This window comes from Panthera pardus, unplaced genomic scaffold (genome assembly GCF_024362965.1).
Source record: "Panthera pardus isolate Hobbes unplaced genomic scaffold, ASM2436296v1 HiC_scaffold_6, whole genome shotgun sequence".
NCBI lineage: Eukaryota > Metazoa > Chordata > Mammalia > Carnivora > Felidae > Panthera > Panthera pardus.
This window is the reverse complement of record NW_026526991.1, coordinates 8,773,282-8,785,672: the sequence shown is the minus strand read 5'-3', so window position 1 is coordinate 8,785,672 and position 12,391 is coordinate 8,773,282. Positions and strand designations below refer to the sequence as shown.

Sequence of the window (12,391 nt, the reverse complement as noted above, 5' to 3'; positions counted from 1 at the left end):
CTCAAAAAAACAAGTTAAAAAAAATAAGGACACAGTTTTAAGGCCTTGCTATGTATTTGCCAAATAAATTTCCAGAAAATGCTATGTTATTTTACATTCCCCCCAAGGGTGCCTGGGAGCACGTGTTATGGGGTACCCCTACCGGCCCGCTTATTACCCCAGTGTGAGTGTCCCGGACTACTGATCAGGTGACAAACATTTGTGAGTGTCATTTCCGTTTGCAGCTGTTTGATGTAACGAGCGTTTCCGACTTTCGCGGGTACGTCACGCTCACATCTGTTGTCAATCACCTGCTTACACCCTCTGCCAGGTTTCCTCCTTGCGGGCTTGGCTTGCCTCTTGATCATTGATTATTCAGAACCCTTTTAATTTTTTGGAAAAACTCCCTTTCAATTCTTTTGGACATTTGAAAAGCACGGAAAGGTATACATTAGACAACAGCAGGTGCCAACAACCTCTTGTGCCTGTGACAAGTCATTTCCCTCCGTTTGTCTTGGTAGAAGGGATCACGGACCAGGTTTTCCTTTTGTGGATTTAACCTTGTTGTCAGTGGGCGGTGGGTGAAGGTCTCATCTTCTGTATCCTTTGTTATTTTTTGACAGCTTTACGGAGGTGTAGTAGCCAGGGATCTCCAGAGAAACAGAACCCATAAGAGAGAGACACAGAAGGAGAGAGACCAGTATTTTAAGTAATTAGCTCATGTGATTGTGGGGGCTGGCAGTTCCAGAATTCGCCAGGCAGGCCAGCAGGCTCGAGACTCAGGAGGGAGTTGCTGTCTCAGCTCTGGAGGCAGAATTCATTCCTCTTCTGGGACCTCAGGCTTTCTTTCAAGGCCTTCACCTGATTGGACGAGGCCCACCCACATTCTGGAGGGCAGTCAGCTTTACTCAAAAACCTGCTGATTCTCATGTTGATCGCGTCTAAGAAATACCACAGCAATACCTGGACTGATGGCTGAACAAACACTTGGCTTCCATGGCCCAGCCAAGTCGATACGTAAAGTGAACCAACACGGGAGGCATAAGTGGTGTATAATTGACCGTACATATTTAAAGTGGGAAATTTGATGTTTTGGCATATGTGTATGCCCCTGAAAACATCACCGCAGTAGAGGTAATGAACATATCCGTACCTGTCATCCCCAAAGGTTTTCATTGGCCCTCTGTCATCCTTGCATCCCACACCTCCCTGCCCCCACCATCCCCAGGCAACCTCTGATTTCTGTCAGTATACATTAATTTGCATTTCCTAGAAGTCTGTAAAAATGGAACCAGACAGTAGAGCCTCCTTTTTTTCCTGGCTCGTTTCACCCAGTAAAATTATTTTGAGAGTCATCCGTGTTGCTGTATGTATCCGTGGACTGCTGGTTTCCTTTCCCTGCTGAGCAGGGTTCTGCCGCATGGATGCTACTTTGTTCCTGAATTCACCTGTTGATGCGCGTCTGGGTCGTTTATGGTTCAGACCAGCAGAAAGGAAGCTGCTGCGAACATTCCCGCGTGTGTTTGCCTCTGGGCTCCTGCTTTTCCTTGTGCGTGAATCTCGAGGAGTAGCCTGTCTGGATCATACCTCAGTTCCCGGGAAAGGGTCAAAGTCTCCAGCGTGATTTTACCAGTTTACGTCTGTCCAGCAGCTACGAGAGCTCAGCTGGCTGTGTGTTCTCGCCACGCCGTAGTGTGGTGCCTGTTTCATTACCGTCACCCAAAGGGGCGCGAAGTCGCATCTCGTGAGGTTTTAACTTGCATTTGCCTGATGACTAATGATGAGAATCAGTTCCTGTGCGTCCTTGCATGTGTGTGAGTTAGATAACTTCTATAGAAGGTGAGGTGCTCCCAGTTTGGTGGGAGGGGGAGGGATTGTTGTGTATCTTGATATTCGAGGGTTCTTTATGTATTAGAGATAGAAGTTTGTGGTTTTTTTATCAGATGTGTAATTTGCAAATATTCTCCCCCAGGTCATGCCATTTCTTTCTCCCAAAAAGGTCACTGGAAGGGCAGGAGTGTTTAATTTTTGATGATGCCCAGTTCATCCATGTGTTCTTGTGAGTTACAGCTTCTGGGTGTCATATTTAAGAAATCGTCACCGGGCCCCAAATCATACATTTTCCGGGTATGTTTTCTTCCAGAAGCTTTATAGGGTTAGGATTTACATTTCGATGTGTGATTTGAGTTAGTTTTGGCACACGGTGTGAGTTATAGATACGTATTTAGTTTTTCTGAATGTGGAGATTCGACTGTTCCGGGACCATTTGTGTGAAGGGTCATCCTTTCTCCACCGAATACTCTCTGCACGTTTGTCCAAAATCAGCCAACGGTGTTTGTGTGCGTCTGTCCCAGACTCTCTGTTCTGCGTCACTGGTCTATTATCTACCTTCCTCCACACTGTCTTGATCACTGTAGCTGCATAGAGTCACGAAATCGGATCGTGTTTGTCCTCTATTGTTTTTAAGCTTATTTATTTATTTTGAGAGAGAGAGAGCATGAGTAGAGGAGGGGAAGAGAGGGAGAGAGAGAGATTCCCAAGCAGGCTCCACGGTCAGTGCAGAGCCCGACACAGGGTCCATCCCGCAAACCATGAGATCATGACCGGAGCTGAAACCAAGAGTCGGACGCTTCACCGACTGAGCCACCCAGGCGCCCCCTGTTTTGTTTTTGTTTTTTTTCTTTCGGGCGCCTGAGTGGCTCAGTCGGTGAAGCGTCCGCCTCTTGGTTTCAGCTCGGGTCATGATCTCACAGTTTCGTGAGTTCAAGCTCTGTATCGGGCTCTGTGCTGACAGTATGGAGCCTGCTTGGGATTCTCTGTCTCTCTCTCTCTCTCTCTCTGCCTCTGCCCCACTTAGGCTGTTTCTGTGTCTCCCAAAATAAATAAACTTAGAAACGTTTTCAAAAATTTAAACATTAAACATGTCTTGACGTTTCTAAATCATTTGCACTTCATCGGAATTTTTGAATCCGTCTTTCAACCTCTACGGAGAAGACTGCTGGGTTTTCAGCTGGGATTTCCTGCCACACAGGAATCAACTAGAGACGAGTAGCATCTGAACAGCATCGTGTCTCCCGACTCCCCAGCTCCGTGTGCCTCTCTCTTTCGGTCTCGTTTAATTTCTCGCAGCGATATTTCGCAGTTTCCCGTGTAGGTTTCTTCCTCATCTTTTGCCATGTTTATCACATTTTTGGTACGACTTGAAATGGAATTTGGGGTGTTATTTCATCTTTAAATTTTTTTAGACAATTTATTGTCAAGTTAGCTCACATAGAGTGTAGACAGTGTGCTCTTGGCTTCGGGAGTAGATTCCCGCGATTCCTCGCTTACATGTAACACCCGCTGCTCATCCCAACAGGTGCTCTGCTCAACGCCCATCCTCCATCTCCCCCCGTCCCCTCCCATCAACCCTCAGGTCATCTGTTTTGAGAGTCTCTTATGGTTGGCCTCCCTCCCTCTCTGTTTGTAATTTATTTTTCCTTCCTTCTCCCATGGTCTTCTGTTAAGTTTCTCAAATTCCACATATGAGTGAAAACATACGATATCTGTATTTTTCTGACTTATTTTACTTAGCATAATACTTTCCAGTTGCATCCACATTGTTGCAAATGGTAGGATTTCATTCTTTTTCATCACTGTGTAGTATTCCAGTATGTGTGTATATGTGTGTGTGTGTGTGTGTGTGTGTGTGTGTGTGTGTGTACCAAAAAAGGCAACCAACGGAAGAGGAATGGGAGGACATATTTGCAAACAACATATCAGATAAAGGGTTAGTATCCAAAATCTATAAAGAACTTACCAAACTCAACACCCAAAAACAAATAATCCAGTGAAGAAATGGGCAGAAGATATGAATAGACACTTTTCCAAAGAAGACATCCAGATGGCCAACCGGCACATGAAAAAATGCTCCACGTCACTCATCATCAGGGAAATACAAATCAAAACCACAGTGAGATACCACCTCACACCCGTCAGAATGGCCAACATGAACAACTCAGGCAACAGCAGATGTTGGTGAGGATGCGGACAGAGAGGATCTTTTGCATTGTTGGTGGGAATGCAAGTTGGTGCAGCCACTCTGGAAAATAGTAGGGAGGTTCCTCAAAAACTAAAAATAGAACTATGCTATGACCCAGCAATTGCACTACTAGGCATTTATCCACGGGATACAGGGGTGCTGTTTCGAAGGGACACATGCACCCCCATGTTTATGTTTATAGCAGCCCTATCAACAACAGCCAAAGTATGGAAAGAGCCCAAATGGCCGTCGATGGATGAATGGATAAAGAAGATGTGGTATATATACGTGCAAAGGAATATTTCCCAGGTATTATTTTAAATACTTTTATTTCAGTTCTGACCATTTGTTCCTACTGTACAGAATTCCATGTGATTTTCATGTTGATCTCGTATCCGGCATCCTTGAAAAACTCAGAGACTGTTACATTTGGTAACTTCTTTGATTCTGTCAAATTTCCTAAAATCTGTGAATAAAGATGAATTCACTTCTTCCTTTTACATCTGGATGACTTTTATTTCTTCTTCTTCTCTTACTGCCTTGACCAGAACAGCCAATATGGTGTCGAATGGGAGTGGGGAGGACAGGCATTACCGCCTCATTTCCGACTGATAAGGAACATCGTCTGTGCTTTTCCCACAATGCACGATATCAGCTGAAGGCTTCCCACACATGCGCTCTCCCAAGTCGAGCTTTTGGGGGTTTTTATCAGAGATCAGATGCTAACCTTTCTAAAAGCTTTGTCTGTGTGTCCAGAGATAATCCTGTCATCCCGCCTCCCTGACACCTTCAGCAGTGTCTCGTTTCCATTCAATCCAAAATATGTTCTCATTTCCCTTTTAATTTCTTCTTTGGCCCACGGGCTCCTTTGAAACGCGTTATCTGATCCCTGATATTTGGAGATCTCCCGTGACTGATTTCTATTGTCACTCCGTGTGGACAAAAACCATACTTTGTCTAAGCTGAGCCCTTTAACATAATCTGAGACGTGAGCTGTGCCCGGAACGTGGTTTGTGGTGGTAAATGTGTCGTGTGCTGGGGAGTGTGAGACACTATCTGGGGACACGTCCTGTAACCAGTTCCATCGGGTCCGTCCCCAGCTTTCACGTCGTCCGTGTCCCGCGTGATCCGTCCACTCCTGTGGCTTTCCTCGGCGTGGGTCGCCACCGTCTGTGGCTCTCACTGCCGATTCGTCTGCTTGTCCTGCGGTTCTGGAAGGACGTGACTGTTTACGATGGCCCTGGCCCCCTGACGAATTGGTCTTTCCAGCCTTACAAAGCGACCGTATTTATTCCTGGTAACACTTGGCCGTGAAATCGACTTTGCCTAAAATTGACACATCATCTCTGTTAACGTTGCCTATTTCTTCCCTCGTTTTACTTGTGACGTGTTATGCCTTTATTTTTGAGGTGAATTACTTCAAACCAGCGTGCAGTCGGGCCTCCCTCTTTCGCTGGGTCTGTTTTGGGGGACGACGTACGTTTGCAGGTGTGGCCGCACGGCAGAGCCCGGCCCGTCACGGAACCTGCACAGCCTGGTTCATCCGGCCTCTCCTGAGGCCCTTTGCACACTTTGTCACGTCCTGCCCCCATCACGTCCTGCCAGGGGCCCCGTGTGTGAACTCGACGCGTCACTCTCGGTGTTGACCTTGACCGCCTGGCTGACCTGTGTGCTCCGGCTTCTCTGTGGTGACGTCCCTGTCCACGCCATCTCCCCAGAAGGAAGCCACTCTGCACAGCCCACGTTAAGGGGCTACAAATTATTCGGAAGGTTTCTGCCTGTGAGATTCGTCTCTTTATCGACTGAGTCTATCGTGTAACGATGTTAGTATGGACTCCTGGCTATTCATTTACACCCAGGGTTGCAACGTGATGCTGTGTGATTGGATTTTTCCCCGGCTGGCCCCGCCGTGGTGGCCATCAGGAGCTCTGGCAGCTGGACCCTGCTTCCCTTCCGCGTGCTCTGCCCAGCGTGGGGCGTTTCTTCCTTATCTGTCTCATGAAGTATTTTTAAATCACGCTGCTGCCCATCTGTTGTCCTGTCTGCACAGCAGAGCAGCTGTGGGGGCGCCTGAGTCAGGGTGGCCCCAGGAAAATCCCGGCTGGCGGACGGTTCAGGGCGGGACAGACTCCTCGCAGAAGAAATTGTATTCCCAGCCGGGCCTTCTCCTGCTTTCCGAGACGTGACTGACGTCCAGCACGTGTCGCAAAATGATGACCACCAACGATCAGGCGCGTCAGTGCGGGGTCTCCTCAAAAAGTGAAAAATAGGTCTAGCGTATGATCCGGAAGTTCTGCCTCTGAGAAGGTATCCAACGGAAGTGAAATCGGGGTCTCGGAGACCTCCGCCCCCCCACGTTCACCTCGGCATCACTCGCAACGGCCCAGACGTGGGAGCGGCCGCATGTGCGTCGACCGATGAATGGATAGGGAACACGGGGTGTGTGTGCAATATGTGTGTCCAGCAGGAGACAGACGGAAAGTGTCCATTTGTGACAACACGGATGGACCTTGGGGGTGTTCTCCTCAGTGACATAAGTCAGACGCAGAGACAAATACTGTGTGATCTCGCTTACGCATGGGACAGATTGGTGGGGTTTTTTCCTTTGGACATGATGGAGGGAGAGCCCCGACCCCCAGATGCAGGCCCCAGGTCCCAGGCGGCCGCCATTTCAGCGGCTTTCCCTGGGGGGTGGTCTTCAGGTAAAAGTCTCCATCTGTCCTTTTATCTGGACACTGACTTTGGGGTGCCCTCTGCTCCGTCATGGTTCCTCCTTGGGACAGTTGAGAGGAGGGAATATTACCAGGATTCACCCTGTGTTTTGGGGCCCTGGGGGTTCAGGACAAGAGCCTTGGCTTCCATCGAGGGGAGAAGAGCTGAGTTTGACAGCCGAAGCTTCATGGCCTCGTGTCTGCAGGGGCATCGCTTGTTGGCTTTGAGCATTAAGCTTCTCTGCGAGACTCTCCTTGAAGAAAACTCCAATGCCACAGCCTTGGGCACCTCTGTGAGGCCTCGGCCACTCTGCAGTGAACGTCTGTCCCCTTGCTGCCCAGCCCTGGTCCCCTGCTTCTGGCAGGACCACAGCGACTGGATTCTCCCACGGGGGACTGAGCCCTATTCTTTACCCGTGTGCTTGGGGAGGGGCTGGCTCGTCCCCCACTAGAAGCCAGCTCAGGGTTTCTGCAGAAATTACCAGGAAACAAGCACCCGCCTGTCTGTCCATGTGGGGCGCACGCCCTGTGCTGTCCAGAGGCCATCACGGAACGTCCCTGCCTGAGGATCGAGTCACCCAGAGCCCGAGGTCGGGGAGGTGGAACAGCCACCAAGGACAGCAGTCAACTGCTAGCCTCCAAGGTCAGACTCGTCCACTGGGAGAGCCTTTTATTTATTTATTTTCCAAGTGTGCAAATACATTTCCTTTCAGGAAGAAGTGACTCTGAGTGAGGTCGTTCCCCCCCAGGACGATTGCAGCCATGACTAAGTGACTGATCCCAGGATTGGCTCCAACACTGTGAGAGCAAACCCGGCAGCGGGCCCCCCACTCGCGAGGCCCCGTCCTTGCTGACGAGCCTGTGTCCCTCGTGGCCCCGGAGCCTCGGCTGCGGCCCACTGACATTGCTGGCCGGGAGGAGTGACCGTCCCGGAGCTGGGCTGCGTCCCACCAGACCGCCATCCTTCCGGGAAGATGGCCCCACACCAGGGGGACCATGTTCTCTCCCGCCCGGGCCTGCAACACATTCTCAAGAGTCTGTTTCACTTCTTGGACTTTGAGACCAAGAGATTTATGGGCCAAAGTTTTTTTTCAGGGGAGCTGTCTTTTGAATTATCGTGTAATTAAGATGCTAATGACTGTTTATAGAACCCTCTCTTCTTGGCCCAACTGCTTGTTGAATAATAAAGAGCCTCCCCTTTGTTATGGTGGAAAATAGCATTGAGAGCAAAATCTTTCATTAAATCACTGTTTGTGTCTTCTTTTTTTTTTCCTTCTTACACTAAAAAAGAATTTACTAATGCTCATTAATTTTTTTGTTGTGTGAATAAATCGTAGGGAATTCTTTTACTTCCGACCCATTTCCTTTGTAAATAGGGGTAAACACCTTAATTCCTTGTTGGGGCTTTGGAAGGTGCCCTCAGAGAACAGATTCTTAGTCAAAGTCTTTAAAAAGACATACTTCCCCGGCCTCATTCAGGAAGACTTTCGGTGAGCCCCCCAGGACCGGCGTGGGGTCAGCCTGTGGTCAGCGCAGGAGCGATGAGCTGAACTTGAGGGCAGCAGGCACCCCCAGTCCAGGGGCACGTCCACTCACCTGGCCGCCGGGGCCGATGAGGCCCAGCCGGGCTCGGCCGCCGGCCCGGCCCGCACAAGGGGACCCATCGGGACGCTGGCAGCCTGGGCCGGGAGCCAGGCCCGGACTTCGCCTTTGCTCCCTGGATGTCGGTCGCAGCTCCCGGACAGAAGATTGTGACAGCCAGTGGAGCCCCTGGACGGGTGCGGTGGCCGGACCGGTACCCCAGGGACCTGTGTGTGCAGAGTACCTGGGACCCCTGCAGGTGGGGCGCCCCCGCCTCTAGCACCCCGTCCCCGCTGCCAGCTCACCCACGAGCAACAGCAGCTTCTGGGACATCCCTCTGCAGGGTCTCCTGACCCAGGGGCCCCCGACGGCCCTCCCAGACTCCGTATGTCTGGGCCGCAGTGTGGTCAGGACATAACAGGGCGTGGGGTGGGCGTAGTGGGGCCAATTCAGGTGGAGACACAGGGTGAGGCCTGACCAGCCGCGGTCAGAGCAGAACGCAGTTCTCCTGGGAGTATTATGTAAAAGGTACAGTTGGAATCCTAGGGTCTGCCCCCTGGCAGAAAGAGGCCTTCGTTAGTACCTTACTGAGAAAAGCACAGTTGTCCTCTAGAGGCTCAATGCCGGAAGACCTCCTCCTGACTTTTCTGCTGCCCTTCATGACAGCATGGGTCTCACCTCCTCCAGGAAGGCCTCCTGCCTCTCCTACACATCCGTCTCACTCTGGGCTCCCTGCTCCCAGGTTCTCAGTGCCCACCGGGGCCTGGTGTTGCTGTCTCTTTCTTGGTGCCAGGGCCAGGCTACCTCCCCTGTGGCCTCTCCATGTGGCACAAGGTTGGGTCTGCCCAGCCCAGCAGCAAACACTAGCAAACCCCCTTGAAGGCCTTTGTTAGGATTCTGTGGTTCCACCGGCTGTTTTGTTCCTAAAGCTTCCTTGTTTCCTCTTTCAAATGCTAATGTTTTAATTTACCCTGTTTTATTATAAATGCTAGAATTCTTCCAATTGGCATCCCAACTGCCTGTAGACTTGACTTATTTCTTGCAGTTAAGAAAAGTCATTAAATACAATTATTACTTTGTTCTTCTTCTATCTCTTCACCAGACTGTTATACACTCGTGATTATTGTAACATTCTTCAAAATAACATCAAAAAGGAATTTGTCTAGAAGCCATCACAGCCGCAAATGGAACGTCTGCATCTCTAAGTTCTGTCTCTGTCCTTGACCACAGACCTGTCTGAATCCCGCCTTAGCCCATGTTAATTCTGTGGCATTTTTTCCTACTTGATTCTACAAAATAAGCAGCCTTTGTTTTGCTATGTAATCTTTATGACTTGTTTTTGTTTGAAAAAGTCTGAATAAAAGACAAAACCTATGAATCATTTAAACTACTATCACCTAAAAACAATTGCAGGATTTCCTACCGAGACAGCACTTCAAGCGTGTGTGACCGTAATGCCTTTCACCCCACACTCGTGGAGATGACAGACGGCACAGCAACAGAGAAAAGGCAAGAGACAGGGTGGGCTCAGAAACCAGGACCCATGTCTCCGTGGCCAGGAGTGGAGAAGGCAGTGCGACTGTTGAGCATGAGGAACCTCAAAGGCCAGAGTAAGTACACGTGAACGAGGGGGACAAGGGTAGACTCCTACCAAGTAATGGTGACCAGAGTATCAGACTGGAGGCGAGGGCCACACTCACTGCCTGTAGCCACGGGGGAACGTGGAGCCCTGACCTCATGAAACAACTTTAAAACTCAGAACCCATAGTTTGAGGAGAGTGTAGCTCTGGGAAGCCGGTGGAGACAGACTCGGCCCTGTGACCAGGATCCGAGCCAGTCCTGCCGGCATAGTGGATCGGCGTGCAACCTCACCGGTGTCCCTGGCAGGATGTCACGTGACTTCTGTGATAGGACCCGGATCTGGATTGGCCACAGGGGCGTGGACGCAGCATCCGCGGACGGGGAGGTGAGCACCGAGAAAAGGAGGCAGGCAGGTGAGAGAGGAGACAGAAACATGGGGGAAAGCCCAACTCCTCCCACTCAGATCTGGCTTGGCGATTGAAATGGAAAAGGACTTACAAAAATATAATTCTAGGGATTATAACCAAGAAAATAAGCTCCTGGATACTTCACGTAAAGACAAGTAGAAGCGTCAAGATATGTTGCCAGAGTCTAAAGTTTCTGAAGCTATAGTTTCATTTACAAATGAATAAAAACTGGGAAAAAAAACACTGGATTCATGAAAACTCTTCTTTGAGAAAAAGAACTAGTTGAAGATCTTAAATTTAAATTAAAAAGGAATCACTGAAATACATTTCGTAAAAAAGCAAGACGAGTCGAAGTCTCGCTTGCCCAAGTACAGTCAAATGAAAAGTCATGGATTGGAAGGAAATCCTCCAAAGTTCAATCGAGTCGCAGCCACATGCCGAAATAAGGCTGTTTCAGTGTCAGCTTAGACATGCGGATAGTAAATTCTACGTTTCCAACAGAAACCACCATGCAGAAATTTCAAATTCAGTGGTTAAGAGCTAGTGAGACAGTTCTTAAAAACATCACCAATATCAAAGTTGTGTAAGGTCAGGGAAGTACAGGCTGAAGGAGAAGGTTCTGGGGAGAATTTTTGAAGTGACCTAACAGTGCCTCATAATTGCCACTATGAGGACTGTCCCCCTCCTTTAGGAAATTAAAGGTTAAAAAAGAGATCATCACGTATTTGCCACTGCTCGTTAAGATAAGTGTACCCTTAGTCCCCTTGACCTGATTCACTGAGTAACCTATGGAGGTGTTGAGTCACTATATTATACACCTGAAACTGATATAATATTGAATGTTAACTAACTAAAATTAAAACCAAAAAAAAAAAAAAAAAAAAAAAAGATCACTAGAAGAGTTTCAATAGAAAGTACTGAAAAGAGTCGGGGTCTATTCAGTATTAAAAACTGCTTGCCAGCTAGCAATTAAAAGGAATGACTGAGGCTGAAGGGCATCTACCAGAAATAGGAACAAGAATCATAATTAGTGATAACTTCTTAAAAGCATTCTTTTTGGAGTCAGGAAGAAACCAGAAGCCAGCTGCTGCTGCTTCCCTTCAAACTTTGACTGAATGCAAGCCAATGCAATAAGGTAAGAAAAAAACTGGGCTCGCAAATTACATGCACATTGCATATATACTGATATAATAACACAAAGTTACATTTATTTGCAGAAGATACGATTGGACACATGGACAATCAGAGAAACAAAACTACCAAGGAAGTGTCTGGATACATAAATTAAAAATATGTCCAGAGCGTTCCAAAGCATAAAATAAGTAGAAGATACACAAGAAAAAGTTACCATTTATCTTCCAAAACTTACTATAGGGTGTTAAAGATTTACTGGACCTTTATGATGATTAGAAGCCTCCAAGGACATATAAATCTGAATAAATGACTAGATAGTTTGAAATTGCATGTCTAGAAACAAGATGATCCTTCTAAAATTAGTGGGTACATTAAATGTAGTTCTGTCAAAATGCAGTATATTTTCCATGGAGCGGGACAAGTTGATGGTCACGTATTGGAGAAGGGCCAAGAGCACCTGAGTTAATTGGGAAGGAAAAGATTGATAGCTTATTCCCTGAACATCAGTATACGTTACAAAGCTGTAGGGTTAAGACGAAGTGATAGACAAATAAACTAGTGGAAGGAAATAGCCCAGGACAAACCAAAGATGATGGAATCGGTATGTAGCAGAGTTGATACAGCCTCAGTGAGAAAATTATCCTTTTTTTTTTTTCAATAAATGACGTTTGGACAGTTGTTCATAATGATATGGAAAAACCACCGTATCGTCATTGCATATTATATTCAAAAAGAATATCCAGGTTTGGGAGGCTGGGTGGCTCAGTCGGTTGAGTGTCCAACTTCAGCTCAGGTCATGATCTCACTGTTCCTGGGTTCGAGTCCCACTTCAGGCTCTGTGCAGACAGCTCGGAGCCTGGAGCCTGCTTTGGATTCTGTGTCTCCCTCTCTCTCTGCCCCTCCCCTGCTCATGCTCTGTCTCTCTCTGTCTCTCAGAAATAAAGGTTAAAAATGTTTTTAGAAAAGGAATATCCAAG

At 48.1% G+C, this 12,391-nt stretch overlaps 1 long non-coding RNA gene across 1 annotated transcript in view; it reads left to right on the top strand.

The window, feature by feature from the left end:
* Positions 1-1,667, top strand: part of LOC128775082 (uncharacterized) — a 3,556-nt gene extending 1,889 nt beyond the window's left edge. The window contains exon 3 of the long non-coding RNA XR_008419718.1: positions 603-1,667. This is a non-coding gene — a long non-coding RNA (uncharacterized LOC128775082). The remainder of the gene's footprint in view (positions 1-602) is intronic.
* Positions 1,668-12,391: the final 10,724 nt, after the last annotated feature.